Source organism: Gallus gallus, chromosome 1 (genome assembly GCF_016699485.2).
Source record: "Gallus gallus isolate bGalGal1 chromosome 1, bGalGal1.mat.broiler.GRCg7b, whole genome shotgun sequence".
In the NCBI taxonomy this organism is placed as follows: Eukaryota; Metazoa; Chordata; class Aves; order Galliformes; family Phasianidae; genus Gallus; species Gallus gallus.
Genome location: NC_052532.1, coordinates 135746368 through 135760966, shown reverse-complemented (window position 1 = coordinate 135760966; position 14599 = coordinate 135746368). Strand labels below are relative to the sequence as shown.

The window sequence follows — 14599 nt, the reverse complement described above, 5'->3', positions numbered from 1 at the left end:
TGGTGTCTCGTGTCTCAACCAAACCTGGAACTGGAGCCAACAGTTCCAAATAAGGGCTAGGGGAGACTGTCCCATCCTTTTTTGCTTTGATAATATAAGTAAGGGCTAGGAGAGGGCTAGCCCAGTCCTTTTTCTCTACTGCTGCTGCCCCTACTTCTTGCTGCTGCTTCCCCTCTTGGTTCTACACCACACAGAACACTCCTGTTGGCAGGCCCAGATCCAGGACTGGTGATCTCTCTCCCTCTGTTTATTTCTTTTTTTCTCTCTTTATCTTAACTTGTTAACGCAAGGCTCGCTTGAGTTCTCTATAAAACCACACAGCTTAGGTAGATAAAATTGTACATATGATAACCGTTGATATTTTTTCTCTCATATGTGCGGACCTTGAGTGTCATTTCATCTTAATTCAACCAGGGGGATTTGCAAATCTGGTCACCCCTCCCTCCTTCATGTGTGGGATGTGACACTATACAGTTGCTGAAATTGGGCTTTACACCCCAGACAGTCACAGTGAGTGCATGCCTACGGTAGAGCTGGTTGTACATCAGTGAAACATTAAACATTATATTGCCATCACATAAACTCCTGGCAGCTGGTAATCATGCAGCTCATCTTTTGTATTACACCACCTCCTGGTAGGCGACTTCAAGGGGATAATCACTATATGTCACAACTTGCAAGTAACACTTCACAGAAAACTCAGAACACTTAATTACACGAGGGGATAAACTGAATGCTGAGATGTATGGAAAAAGAATCCAGCTGAAGCTTTTCAAATACTTCAGCTTTGCTTTTACTGAGCTTCCTTTTTTTCATCAAAAAACTACCTAAAAACACACAAAACCTAAGATCACTGTCTTCCATATGATAAAATGCTCAGTACATCGTATTGTCTGTGACATGGGAGAAGATATTCTAGTCTCAGCTTGTTCCACATGCATACAAACTGGTGTATCAGTAGGTGGTTAAAACCCAAGAACTATATAGAGTTGGGTACAGCAAGTATCTTGCTGTACTCCCTATTCTTTAGCAGTGACAGCTATAGAAGAGGTGTGACACTATCTCTGATAGTATCTCAAGTAACTTCACAGGCAGCTTGTTTTCAAGTTTCAGTCCCCAAATCAGACTTCACCTTTCTGAACAATGTATTTTTGAAGGAGGCACCTTTTGTATTTATTCACAGAAATCAGTGGTGTTTCACTCGAGCAGCTCAAAGGAGCATGGCTCTGACACATAGAACTTCACACAGGCATTTTGATCTGTTCTTATCTATTGCCAGCTTGCCTGCTGTGATGTGACTGAAAGACACATCTTAGAGGATGATTGCTCCAACTTGCTGTCTTGGCTGCATCATGCACCTGTTAGTCAGCTACAGAAAGCAACGGAGGAGCCAGTATTTTGTTATAATCGCACCCACCACCTGCTGCAGTGAACTGCACCTGTGACTATGATTTAGCAGTGTTTTACTGTAGGCCAACTTCATCCATCAGGATGAACAGTCATATGGACAGTCCACTAACACTTTGATTGTTTGATCAGGATAGCATGGATGTATCTGCTGCACCCGAAAATCTACTCAAGTCTACTCAATGCGTCTCTTTCTTTTTATATATATATATTTAGATTCCACTTTCTTACAGTGGCAGTTTACTGCAGATAGTGCATTTGAAAATGATTAGTGCACTTTTGTGGAAGTTAAGTACAGCATGAGCTCAAGCTTCATACATTGCTACCCAAGGCAAGTTAGAAACGCACGTCCTATTTCTTTTTGCTAAAGGATATGCTAATATTCAAGTAAATGCATATTAAGTTTGGTGTATAAGGATGCATTAAGTTCACAAGGAATTAATTGTAATGCAGTAATATGGTGGGTTCTTCTTCCCAGAGGCAGAATTGCCACTAGAGAAATGACAGCACACGTAGGTTGTGACAAATCACTGGGGTGATCTCTAGCTGATGAAATGTCTGGAATCTTGAAAGTTAGATGAGTGAGGAAAGGAATCTGGGGGAAAGATGTGGGAGAAACAAGAACTGATGAAACCCAGCAAAGAAGGAGAGAGAATCACAGAATCACAGAGAATCACAGAATTGTAGAGGTTGGAAGGAATCTCTGGAGATCGTCTTGTCCAATCCCTTGCTAAAGCAGATTCCCTACGGCAGGTTGCACAGGAAAGCATCCAGGTGGGTCTTGAGCAGCTCCGGAGAAGGAGACTCCACAACCTCCCTGGGCAGCTCTGCCACCTGCTAAGTATTTTTTTTCTCATGTTCGTATGAAATTTCCTATGTTCCAGATTGTGCCCATTACTCCTCCCTTTCCTGTTACTGGGCACCACTGAAAGGGGCCTGGCGCCATTCCCTTGACTCCCACCCATTAGACATGTATAAGCATTCACAAGATCTCTGTTTTCTCTTCCCCGAGCTGAAAAGCCCCACATCTCTCAGCCTTTCCTCCAGAACCCTCACCAACTTGGTTGCCTTCCACTGGACTGTCTCCAGCAGTTTCCTGTCTTTCTTGAACTGAGGAGCACAGAACTGGACACAGTACTCCAGATGCAGCCTCACCAGGGCAGAGTAAAAGCAGATAGAAAGATGAGCTACACCAGATGCAGATGAAGAAATGCTGCTTTTTTTTTTTTTTTTTTTTTTTTTCCTAATAATCACTTAGTTTATTTTGGCTATTTGTTTTCTTACTTTTTATAGCACTTTTTTTTTTTTTTAGGGAGTTGTCTAAAACTCATCTGTTGCTCTTGCTGCTGCCAGGCTTAGTGTTGTGGGATGTAATTTTAAAATAAACAACAAAGGTAGAGTTATAAACATTAACTGACTTCTTCTGTGGCTCCCATTAATTAAATTTAGTAAAGTCTAATGCCAGCAGAGTTAGCATCTCATTGCTGCACTCTGAAAAACTTTCTCCACGTGCTTCGACTTGTCTCTACAATAACTGAAATAAGAAAGCCCATTTCCTCTGGTGACCTGTTTCTGTGTGTAGACAAATGCAGAACAAAAGTAAGGGATAATTGTTGTAGCCACAGCTCCTTATACACTTCTGAAAAGACTCCAGAAACCCTGAGGGGTTCATGAGGGCAGGCAATAGATATCACATCTGCCTTGGTTTTATGGGAGCAGCCAGAGGAAAAAAATGCTGCCAGTGCTGATTCTAAGCTGTCAGCTGCTGTTAATTGCCTTGCTCCCAGTCATCTGGCTGTGATTGCACTTCATTATTATAATATCTTTCTGGCCTGCCTTCCAAACAGCATCCCTTTCCAGAATCAATCCTGGAGTGCTGCTGCATGCGGTGTGCTGGCTATATCCTCACCATTGCCAACACGAGCAGCAGGCACATCTTCTGTGTGGGTGAGGTGCCAAGGGAAAATAGAAGGAGGCTGGGTTGCTTCTGGATTGTTTTCTATAAAGATGGAAATCTTGTCAGTGTAGTTCCATCATTTTTACAGTAGTTCAAGTAAACATCACATAAATATGCCTCAAGAGTTCATGACTTGTAGATTATCGCATGTTTTGTAGACCAAGGTGGAGTTCCTGACCCAAAGTAGTTACAACCCGGATTAAGATGGACAGTAGGAGGGATTTTTTAGCTCATGATAGCAAGAACCATAACACACCCTTTCTACAAACTAAAAACTCCTGTGGTCTACCTCTAAGCCCAGTATTTCTGCCTATAATGAGTGTGAGCCAGGAGGCACATAGGACAGACAACCATGAGGGAAAGGTGGGGAAAGTTCTGTATAGGGCCTGTTTCCGAGCCTGGTTTTTCACAATAGAGGACAGGAAGCATAAGTGTTCTGCTGGATCAAGCAAGCCTATTTTCCTTCCCTAGCAAAATGCCTCCCCAGAGGCTCTGTGTCATTTTCCAGCAACTTTCAGTGCTTCTACACGAATGAACTTATGAGCTATCTGGTAGACCTAATTTAGACTTCAAAAATGCATGGGGCTGAACAGAGGTATCAGGCCATTAGGCAGTTTAATGAGCAGCTGGAGCATCCCAAGAACAGTAGAGACAAGAAGAAAACAAATCAATAAACTGTTAGCAAAATAATGATAACAAAGTTGTTCCACGGTAGAAGAGCTGAGAAGGCAGAAACAAAAGAGCACAGCTCAGTGTCTGAGAATTACCTTATTTTCATAAGTATAGTGTACTATTCAAATAATTCTCTTCTAAAGTACTCTGGAGGTAAGTCCTCGTGTAACATGTGCTGTCATAAAGTGAACAAAATCAGAGACCGAAGCTGCAGGAATTACAAACTGGGGACAGTTATTTTGTGCGAGGAAACAAATTTAGAGAAACTTTTGTATATAGTTCAATGTAACAAGTGCGACTGCTGAATTTCCAGGAGTCTGGCTGTGCACATGAAAGCACCGCACAAACAACACTACTATGTTTTCATTGCACATTGCTTTAAGAGAGAACTGATGCTTTCAACAGGGTTTATTGCTGCGGATAAAAAAGACCGATGGTTGTATTTATCTCAAGACAGCTCTTCAGTGCCCTTAAATAGAGCTACTAAAACACATACAATATACAAAATGGCAACACATGTGAAGTTATTTCCTCCTATCTAAAAGGAACTTAAGAAAGAAGAATTTCCTAAAGCAGCATGAGAAAAAAGAACAGGCAAAGACCCTTAGTGAACAGCAAGAAGATGGACCCTGTCTCTATTTTCTCATTTCAGTAAGTCAGAATTGTTTAGCGTTTTGCAGTGTGATTGATGGATCTTGACTGACAGAGGCAAAAGTAAATTTACCAGTCCCTAAAGTAACATAATGCTTCATGAGGAGAAATGAAGGGTCTATTACTATTGTAATATGTGATGAGTGATTCCAGATCATTTTGAAATAACTCTCATTTTGCTGAAAGTTCAAAACGTAACGAAAAAAATGTGTTTTGTCTCTTTAAAAATGTATGTGTTTACTTAGTCATCATCACTATGCTCTCCTGCCTACCCCATTTCCTCTTGTATCTTCAGTTCTTCACCCATGCACTCTGGATCAATCTGCAAGGCTTAATAAAAACATTCCAACTAGCTGTGATGGACTTAGATGGATATGCTCCTGACCCAGTTCTGAACAAATGACAGTAAAATTGTGACTTTATTGTCTTTTCATTGCTGTTGGTTCTGAGCACTCTGTTCTTGGCCATAGTCTGTATGTAAACATGTTTAGGGAAAAGAGTTCTTCCAGGTATGTCTTACAGAGCTCCACATAGTTTAAAACCAAGAACACACATGGAAATCCAAATCCCTAATTTTCATTAGATTATTTTCATAGCATCATATCATTGTCATCTTCCCTTGTAAATCACTAGAGCTCTTTTTGCTTGAGGCTGTGTCACTGTGTTACATTCTGCTAATACAGACAGACACACAAAACACACATAATAATAGCTATACCCTATATAGCAGACTCCTATGTATTTATCTACATCCATTTTTGAAAATCTGATCATAATTTAGTCATAGAATAGGGATTTAAGAAGTCACTGTTGAGTTGTTGGTGGTTTTGGTTCAAATTCAGAAGGTTGCAATAATGAAAAGAGTTAAACAGTGTAGACAAGATGACAGAAGCAAGAAGTATCTCCTATAGTGTTGGTCCTCTTCTAATATTAAGTGAACTATTAAGAAGATTTTTCCTATACAAAATACATGATGCCATCTATGATTAACGATACGGTTATATTTTTATTGTTATTATCTGAATTTTTCACAGTTTTAGAAAGCTGGAAGATTCATTCAAAGAGAAAATAGTAGAGAAATGCTCTACGACACCAGCGCGTCATTCATTGGAGCACTTGCCTTGGTCACTGCAAGACAATGCCACAAGAATGGCCCTCCGCCTACAAAACAAGCGAATAAACTGATGTCAGGACCTCTGCATGGCTGCTTTTTCTACAACTACACATTAGTGATGGCAACTGGGCATATTCATGGTCACTGGAATTTGCACAGTATTGAGGACACTGCACACTTTTGAGCATTAGATTTATTATGTACAAAAAAAGCATCTTTAATGTTGTATATAAAGTTGTAACACTTTACCTTTGACATCAGAATAATGAGGAGCCTTGAGCCTTACTTCAAACTAAAAGAACTAAACTGGTTTAGCCCAGTAGTATGAAGACAGCAGGTCATTTGATTGCTTTGCCTGAGTATGAAGAGAAGACAACTACCAGAGAATGAGGGTTACTGAATAAATTGGGAATAAGGGATTATAATGTGGCTATAAAGAAATCTAGTTTGGACGCTAGTGGACCAGCCATTGGAGGAATAAAGTTCTGCAACTGCTTCTACTTCAAGAGTCAAGGAACTTTGACTTGTTTTCATTTGGACACTGACGAATTTCTGAATGGGATTAAATGATGCAGTTTAAAGTGAAAAGGGACTTAATCTAAAGAAACAAACAGACATGGTAGACTTTTGTATCTCATGCTGCATTTTCCATACTGTGAAAGCCATTATTTCATTGAGTATGGCAGCTTCTTTGCCCTGAAGGGAGAAGGACATCATGAGTAAATTATAAAGTTCTACAGATTTGAATTAGACTCACCATGCAAGTTCACAAAATTCTGAGCACTAATGTAACATTTGATCCTGAAATTTCTCCTGATACAAAACCAGGATGATGATCATTACCTGCTTTACAAGGATAATGAGGATTAAATAAATTAATTGAATATTTGTTTGGAGGAAGTTACATAAATGCTGAAAAAAATCTGGTTAGTAAATCTCTTTTTTTTTTCCTCTTCATCTTAATCTGAAATTGTTGCTTGAACTGTTAGCTGGATACATGACTACAGAGATATACCTGGTAGACACAGTAAAACGCTAAGAAGTAATGTCCGCTGACAGATGAAACGTACAAAAATTTCATGGTCCGAATAAAATTGCACTATTATGCCACAGCCAGATCACAAGAAATTATTCAGTGATCAAACAGGAGAGATAAATGAGAAGTTCTATTACCTCCAGGGTTGTACTTGTTTTTTCAAATCTTTGCCATCTGTTGAATTTAATTGTCTTCAGAAAGTAACTAAAGTATTTGTTTATGCAACCTATTGCATTGCATTACAGATTCTGTTTTCTTCAGCTGACCTGTGTCTGTGTTCAGCTTTGAAATGATAGGCAGCAGCAAATAAATATCTGGAGGCCTATTTGTAAAATATGAACACTAGAGAGAAGTAGAAGCATTAGAATGAACGTGGAGAAATCTGAGGCTAAATTAATGCTTGATCTTAGCCAGACCGAGGTGTGGGTTAAAATTCAGTCTGATTCTTGACTTATGGCTGTGGTTGAGAGTATTGCAACAGAAGCTCCCATAATATCTCTTCTGTGTCAGCAGTGCTGACTGGTGGTGTTATTTGACCAACAGCACAAGTTCAGTCTACCCATAGACCCTGTACACCCTTGCAGGAATTTATTTGTACACACCAAACTTGGAAATCAGTTCAGAAAAAGACGCCCAACTTTCAAGTGCTTACACCCAACTTCTTGATCAGCCTGAAGTAATGGCAAGATAGAAACATCATGGTGATTAATACCTTATCCATTTTTTTCTGCATTTCCCTTAGCACCGACTGAGCTGTCGACCATCCAGACTTTCCCTTGGAGACAAACATGCACATGAAGATAGCAAGGAAGTAGTGACTTGTTTGACTTTCTGATGGTGTATACTTGCAAGAGCAAACAGGATACCAAGGATTACCTTGCTTGTAAGGATCTTCATGCCTTCTGTTTAGGTGTGGATATACCATGCTCCTTGCTTCAATCGTCATCTCTGGATATTGTAATCCTCCATTTAGCTTTCAATCCACCCTGCAGGTTTGATTTTCTGGTTGCGAATGTGTGAAAATGGGTGATTTTAAATGTTATCCCAAAACTCCCAGTTCAACTGTAGTTTGTTTGTGATAGGCAAGATTAAACATTTTGACCGAAGCATTCTTCCTACACCACAGAATTTCAGAGTTGCAACAGAATTTCAGAGTTGCAACCACACATAATCTTTGAATCTTTTAACAGTTCATTGTTTCATTCCATTTGTAAAGTGGCAGTGACCTTGGAGGCCAAGTCTTTACCTACAGGTATTTCCTTGCTATCTGCCAAAGAGGTACCAATGTTAATCTCCTTTCATCAAATCAGTTATCTGATTTCCTGGACTTGTCAAAACTGTCTGGAGAGAGCTGAGCCTACTCTCCCTCCTTTCTAAGCTAACTTCAATGAAAATGCACTAGAGTGAATGTGACCTTACAAGTTTAGATTTCAACTGCATTTTTATTTTGAAATTTGACTTGTCCAAAGGGATCACAGTTTTTACCTGTTACAGTTTACCTGCATCGTACCTAAATTCTAAATGACAATGATATCTTAAACCTCTGAAGAAATGTTTTAGTCAAAGCTTACATGAAAGAGACAGGATAAGACCTAGTAAGTCATTTTCTATAACCCTCCCTCTCTCTTTCTGCACTACTTGTCATTTCAAATTTGACCTCAGCCTAAGCTCCTTTGGAGTCTCCTACTTTTTCCTTTTCTCAGATATGACTTCTTTGCTTTTGCAGAGTGGATATGGACTACAAAGTGATCCTACTGTCTTTGCTACAAACTCTACCCATTGTATTTTCCCATAGGTGTTCTGTTCTGTTCATTACCCTTGTCTAATGTGGAGCTCTATTTCTGTTCCTGTGAAACCCCGTGTTTCTCCAGCAAATTGAAAAAAGCAATATTGGAAATGATAGCAACATACTGGTTGATGTTTAAGATGATATATAAGGTAAAGAGATATTACTGCCTGTTGTGGTTTAACTCGGCAGGCAGCTCAGCATTGCACAGAAATTAACTCACTTCCCCTAAGTGAGAGATCTTATCAAAGAAGTTAGAAAAGACCGCTCAGATCATCTAGTCCAACTGTCAGGCCGTCCCCACCATGCCCACTGACCATGTCTCTCAGTGGCACAGCTGAGATAAGGACATTTCAATACAATAAAAACAAACAAACAAAACGTAACAACAAAGAAAGGAATAAAAATCAAGCAATACACAGTGCCAGCTGACCAAAGCCCAGGCAGTCCATGAGGAACAGTAGCCCCTTCAGCCAGCACTTCCCAGTTTTATTGCTGAGAACAGCCATGTGGTATGGAATATCCCATTGGCCAATTCAGGTCAGCTGTCCCAGTTCTTCCCCCTCCCAGCTCCTGATGCTGCCCCAGCTCCCTCTGCTGGCAGGGCCATAAAAGAAGGTGAATGTTCTTGGCTCTGTGCAGCACTGCTCAGCCACAGCTAAAACATTAGTGTGTTATCAACAGTATTCTCATCCTAAGTCCACAACACAGCACCACGTCAGCTACTAGAAAGAAAACTAACTCTGTCCCAGATGAAACCAGGACATTACCCTTCACTTTCTATGCGTTCCAGAAAGAATGATATCTTAAATGGACATAATTTTTATTATGACACTAATTACTGAAATAGACACATGCTTACTCTGTGTTTGCGTTCATTTGTGTGTAGTTGTTTCCACTTTTGTTAACTATTTTTCTTGCATAAGAGATGCTTTTTTACTTCTTTTCTTGTGGATCTCAGTAAGGAAGTCCAAAACTCTTCTGTGATATTGAAGCTGGTCCAGCCCTCACAGAGCATCCACAGCACGGGCATCACAAGGCTGAGCTCCTGTTCATATTCAGCTGGGTTGCACTGAGAGTGCAGCCAGGGGCAGCGTGAAGCTGGTGGGGCTGATAAACATACTTGTGGCCCTGGTTAAACAGGTTATTTGCCTGAAATGATTTTTTCATCGTAAGCTGAGAGAGAAATACCTACAATAATTTTGAACTCACTGTGTGAAATGCAGTCATACCTCATGACAGCAGTGAAAGTGCCCTTGAGACCTCTCTTCTCTTTGTCCCTCAACTATAAAAAAAAGTCGGATCACTGCATGTTAGGAAAGAAATACAGTCAAAAAACTTCTGACCCATACTATAATACTCTACTTAGTGTAGACTATTCTGCACTGAGAGATCATTATTGTGTTGGCTCATTTTTGACTTAAGAGCTTGAGTGTGCAATTCTATTTGGACAAAAATTCTCATCGTTTCCAGATGACAGAAAAGGTAATGCAGCATCACTTCCTTATGTTCCCATTATTTACTAAGTCAGCCCAGATAACAGTGAAGAGATGGGAAAAACAAAACAACAACAGCAACAAAAAAAAAAAAAGACAGATCACGAGTATTAAAAGCTACATGAATTTTAATGAAAAATTATAGCAATTTATGGTAATAAATGTTACAGTGAGTTCACAAACTTCTAGAAGTTCATGAACTTAAACAAATGTGGTCTATTTCCAGATCTTAATAGATATATTTTAATTTGTGCATAAAATGATTCTTGACACAACTGTCTCTTCATCGTATACTTTCTTTCCAGATCTGTAGTTCTGTGTTCTCATGCAGATAAAATATCTTAGTTTTCCAAAGTGGAAGAAAAAAATGCAGCATCCATACATTCCTGTAGCTTTAAAAATGAGAAATTAACTTTTGTGGGAAATACTGAAAACTACACAATACCACATGAAAACTGATGAAAATGCAATTGTTATGCATCCAGGTGGGAAATGTTAAGGTTATTTTTTATTTATTTTTTATGACTATCGTGTAACTCTTGTTTCCCAAAGTGTATGTGCATTTTCCCCTGCTCAGTGAACAAGGTAAGGTCAAGAAGAACTGAGAATAGTTGTAGAAAACATATAAGGTGCAAAAAGCTTATCCTTAAAGAAGGACTCCTTGTTCCTCATTTCAAGTTCTATGTAGGCGTTTGAGAGGTGTTGGCCTGATAGTGATGCACCTGGTGTGAGCTGGGTGGTGGTGGTTCACCTTCCTGCTACAGTCTGGGAAATGTCTAACTTGTGACCTGAGTCAAGGCCAGCTCTTTGGATAATGTGTTATCACACACCTAATGCAGCTAAATAATGTGAAAATGCCTTTCCTTTTGTTCACAGCCCTGTCCTACTGGGGAAACTTAATTTCCTTGATGGGTTAACTGCTTTTTATCACACATCAGTTTCCAGTGCTATTGCTCTGCCTCTTTAAAGCCTTTCTATAGAGGCTCCTTGCTTGAGACCACACGCCTATTTTACATTGTCTGTATGAGCAGTGAAGACATATCTGAAGATCATTCAATATGTGAACAGCCCCAGTAGAGAAACAGCGCTGCGTGCCTGAGTAAGTATTGACTTGTGAGAAGCACAGTGCTGGGTCTGGGTCTTGTTGGGGAACACTCTTAAGTCCATTATTATTTGAATCTCATTGCCCACCAGAAACATAAACAAAAATTAAAATGAACAACAATAGAAACAGAAGTCTTTGTAGTTGGCTTTCTCTGTTCACTCTTTCTATGTAATTTCTCCTTCAGTCAGCCTCATCCCTAACTTGATAAATTTGGAAAGGTCACAGTATTAATTATCTTCAAATGAGTATGTATATTCTTTTCAACAACACTTCATCAAATCTGTGGGGAAAATGACAAGGCCAGCTTCTATTTTTGTAAGTGCAGTGATTTTAATTTAAGAAGATAGACAGAGTAGAAATCAAACTGGTAATCAGAAACCCCTATTCACATCTAATACATCCCATCCCTCACACTCTCCCTCCTTACTTTCGCTCAGAGGCACTTTCTGACACCAGAAATAGCACAGTGATGATAACAGAGTTTGGGTATGGTTTCGTTTTTTTTTTCCCAGTTGTGAGAGGCAAAACAGTGTTAGAAGCACTAGTGTGAATTTCAGTAGTCCAGGGAGCTGTAGGTTCCCTGCCTGAGTGAATAAATGTGTGGAAGTAACTGCTGAAATCATGTAACTAGTCTGAAGCTCGTCAGCCACAGTGGAGAAATGCTGTTTTACATCAACAAGGGTTGTGACATTAAATCTCATCAGGGACTTCCAAGCAATGTGTTCTAGAGGTCCTTAAGTGATAAAGCTTTCATTTGCTTTAAATTTGGCTGTCAACAGCAATGAAGCAAATTCCTCTTTTCTGAGTGCTAACTTGAAATAATGTGAAATAGCAAATGCAGAATGGCATGATCTCAGTACACACATCTTATCCATAACCATAACCTTTCAGGCACTGATTATTCATATCTTGCCTTTTGTATCAATAAAATGTGAACTTCTGATACATAGCCTTACAACCTGTGACACTGTTATGTTACCCAGCTAATGATGCCTGGTTGTCAGTGCATATCCTTAAGTACAATTACAGCAACCACAAAGCTTTTGGGTGTACAGTCTGGGAGAAGGTCTAACAGCTGCTTGTATGTAACACGAAGAAGAGGAGCATCACCAGGGCGAAAGAAGGTAATAGGAGCTGCGATAAGGAACCTGTTCAGGGTGGCTACATTGGTGGATATTTGAAGACATCACTTAAGTCTGTGGCAGTTTTGTGCTTTACAGTTTTGTCAGTGAAGCTTAATGTCTACCTGGCATAATGTTATCAGCCCAGCAACAACCCAGCCTCAAAGGTGCACCTCTCTCCTCCTGGAGAAGAGCAGCAGGAAGACAATGACACAGGCCATAATGTCCCACATGAAGCAATCGTGCCACTAGAAAGAAATCCACCATTTCCACAGCCATGTTATCATTTCAGGTCAGCACAAAACAAAGACTAAACTTTTTCACTGGGGCTTCCAGACCATAAAAGTCACTCAAAGCCTGCAAGAGAGTTAATTTAAAAGAGTGATCTGCAGGATGAGTTTTAAGGCTGGCTCAGAGATGGGTGATTCCATGACATTCCAAATTAATTTATGACAAATGGAAGCTAACACTGTATTTGCATTCAATCAGCGATGCTTTGCAATCTTCAGAGGATATCCCAAAGCAAAAAGGTGAGCTTATACACAAAGAAGTAGAGATTAAGTCATGTGTTCTCAGTGCATTTAGAAAGTTCATGAATAAATAGCCTACTGTGATTTCTTGCATCCAAAAAGACAGAACCGTGGAAAATGTGAGCTAGACAATTTCTATGTTGGAAAGCACCAGTGTCCTGTGACAGTTCTCAGCAAAGAATGAAGCCCAGAGAAGCTGAATGCTGGGAAGGAGAGAATCTTTCCTGAGATGTTAAATGTACAGAATTGAATGGGAAAAGCTCCAAAATAGCTGAGGTGCTGTGAACACATTTCATACACAGAACAACGGTGTTACTATTTCTCTTGTTTTGAAAGGAAGATGAACAGATGGATGGATGCATTTTACCTTTTGTGAGTGAAACTGATTCCTGAGTTTCATATAAAAAGTAGCTATTTTGCTACTAATACACAATGGCAGAGCAGATGAGAGCTGAGAATCAATGGCAGGCCTTTACTATTATTTTGGTTTTATTAAACTGGAAAGTATTTACTCCAAATATGAGCAAATTCTGTTTAAGGAATGATTTCAAGCCTTGATTTCTGCAACAATAAGGAAGATAACTATGAAAATAATAGAACCCACACACTGACTACGAGCTGAAATGATCCACCCTCCAACTTTGCCCCTTTGCATTTTCTTGTTAAATGATGGCAGCTGTGGAACAGTAGGCAGTAGGAAACAAATGGATTATTCAGAGTTCAAAGGAGAAATCTAATACATCAGTCTTGCAAATGACTGGAGACTAAGCAGGGATACTTCAGAATCTGTTTCCAGTTTCCTGCCATGGTGCTCCTGAATTGTGACATGGCCTTTTCAGCTTCTTGTAGAAAAACTCACTGTTTGGGATGTGCTCTGTCTGTGAAGCCAATGCCTAAGTGTGCTTGTCTTCTCTGTTATAGCCTGCTCGGGTGATCATGGTGTGATCAGATGACCTCATGAAAGTTAAAGACCTAATCCATCAAAGAGCTCAGAGAATAAGGAAGAAAGACAAATGCTGTCTTTAGGAAATTTCCCTAAGTGTAAAATGTAAGAGAAAGGAGAAAAAATAACAATTTTACTTCACTATGAATGCTTTTCAGACAAAGTTCTCTATTTTTTTCATTGTCACTTCAAGTTAGACTTTAGAAATGAAGCCCTAGGCTTCAGGAAGGCAATAGTGTCTTCTCCTGATTTCATGGAAGTTTCAGAATTTGCCTAGTATCCTACCCTCAGACCGTAAGAGTAGACCTATTCCTTGTTTAAGAACTTTAGGATAGATTAACCAGATGAAGAATAATCTGAGGCAGTGGCAAGATTATAATACACTTGATCATTGCATTCAATTTTTAACTTGTCTAGGTTTCATAATAATATACCCTGCAGTTATATAATACTACATAGTACTGTGAAACACTAAGGGTAGGCTACAGCATATAACAGGCACTTAAAGACAAAGGTAGGTAACGCAATGTAAATAACAAAGACAGGAAAATGAGATCAACATCCAACACGATATAATCAATAAGACAACATGAGCAATGCATATTTTTCAAATTTCTTACTGCAAAACACATTTTCAAAACTCCCAGATCTGCCCTCATTTAACTTCAGGGTCAGGAACTGCCAACACAGAAACATTAAGAAGTTAACCTCCTGTACATTTAGAGGATTGAGGTACCTCAGTTGGATAGAGGCATTTTAGAAATTTGCCTTGGCTGTCAAG

The 14599-nt window shown here is 39.5% G+C and overlaps 1 protein-coding gene across 1 annotated transcript in view; it reads right to left on the bottom strand.

Moving 5' to 3' along the window:
• LOC771085 (pinopsin-like) overlaps positions 1-14599 on the bottom strand; it is an 85491-nt gene that overhangs the window by 13467 nt on the left and 57425 nt on the right. The window lies entirely within an intron of this gene.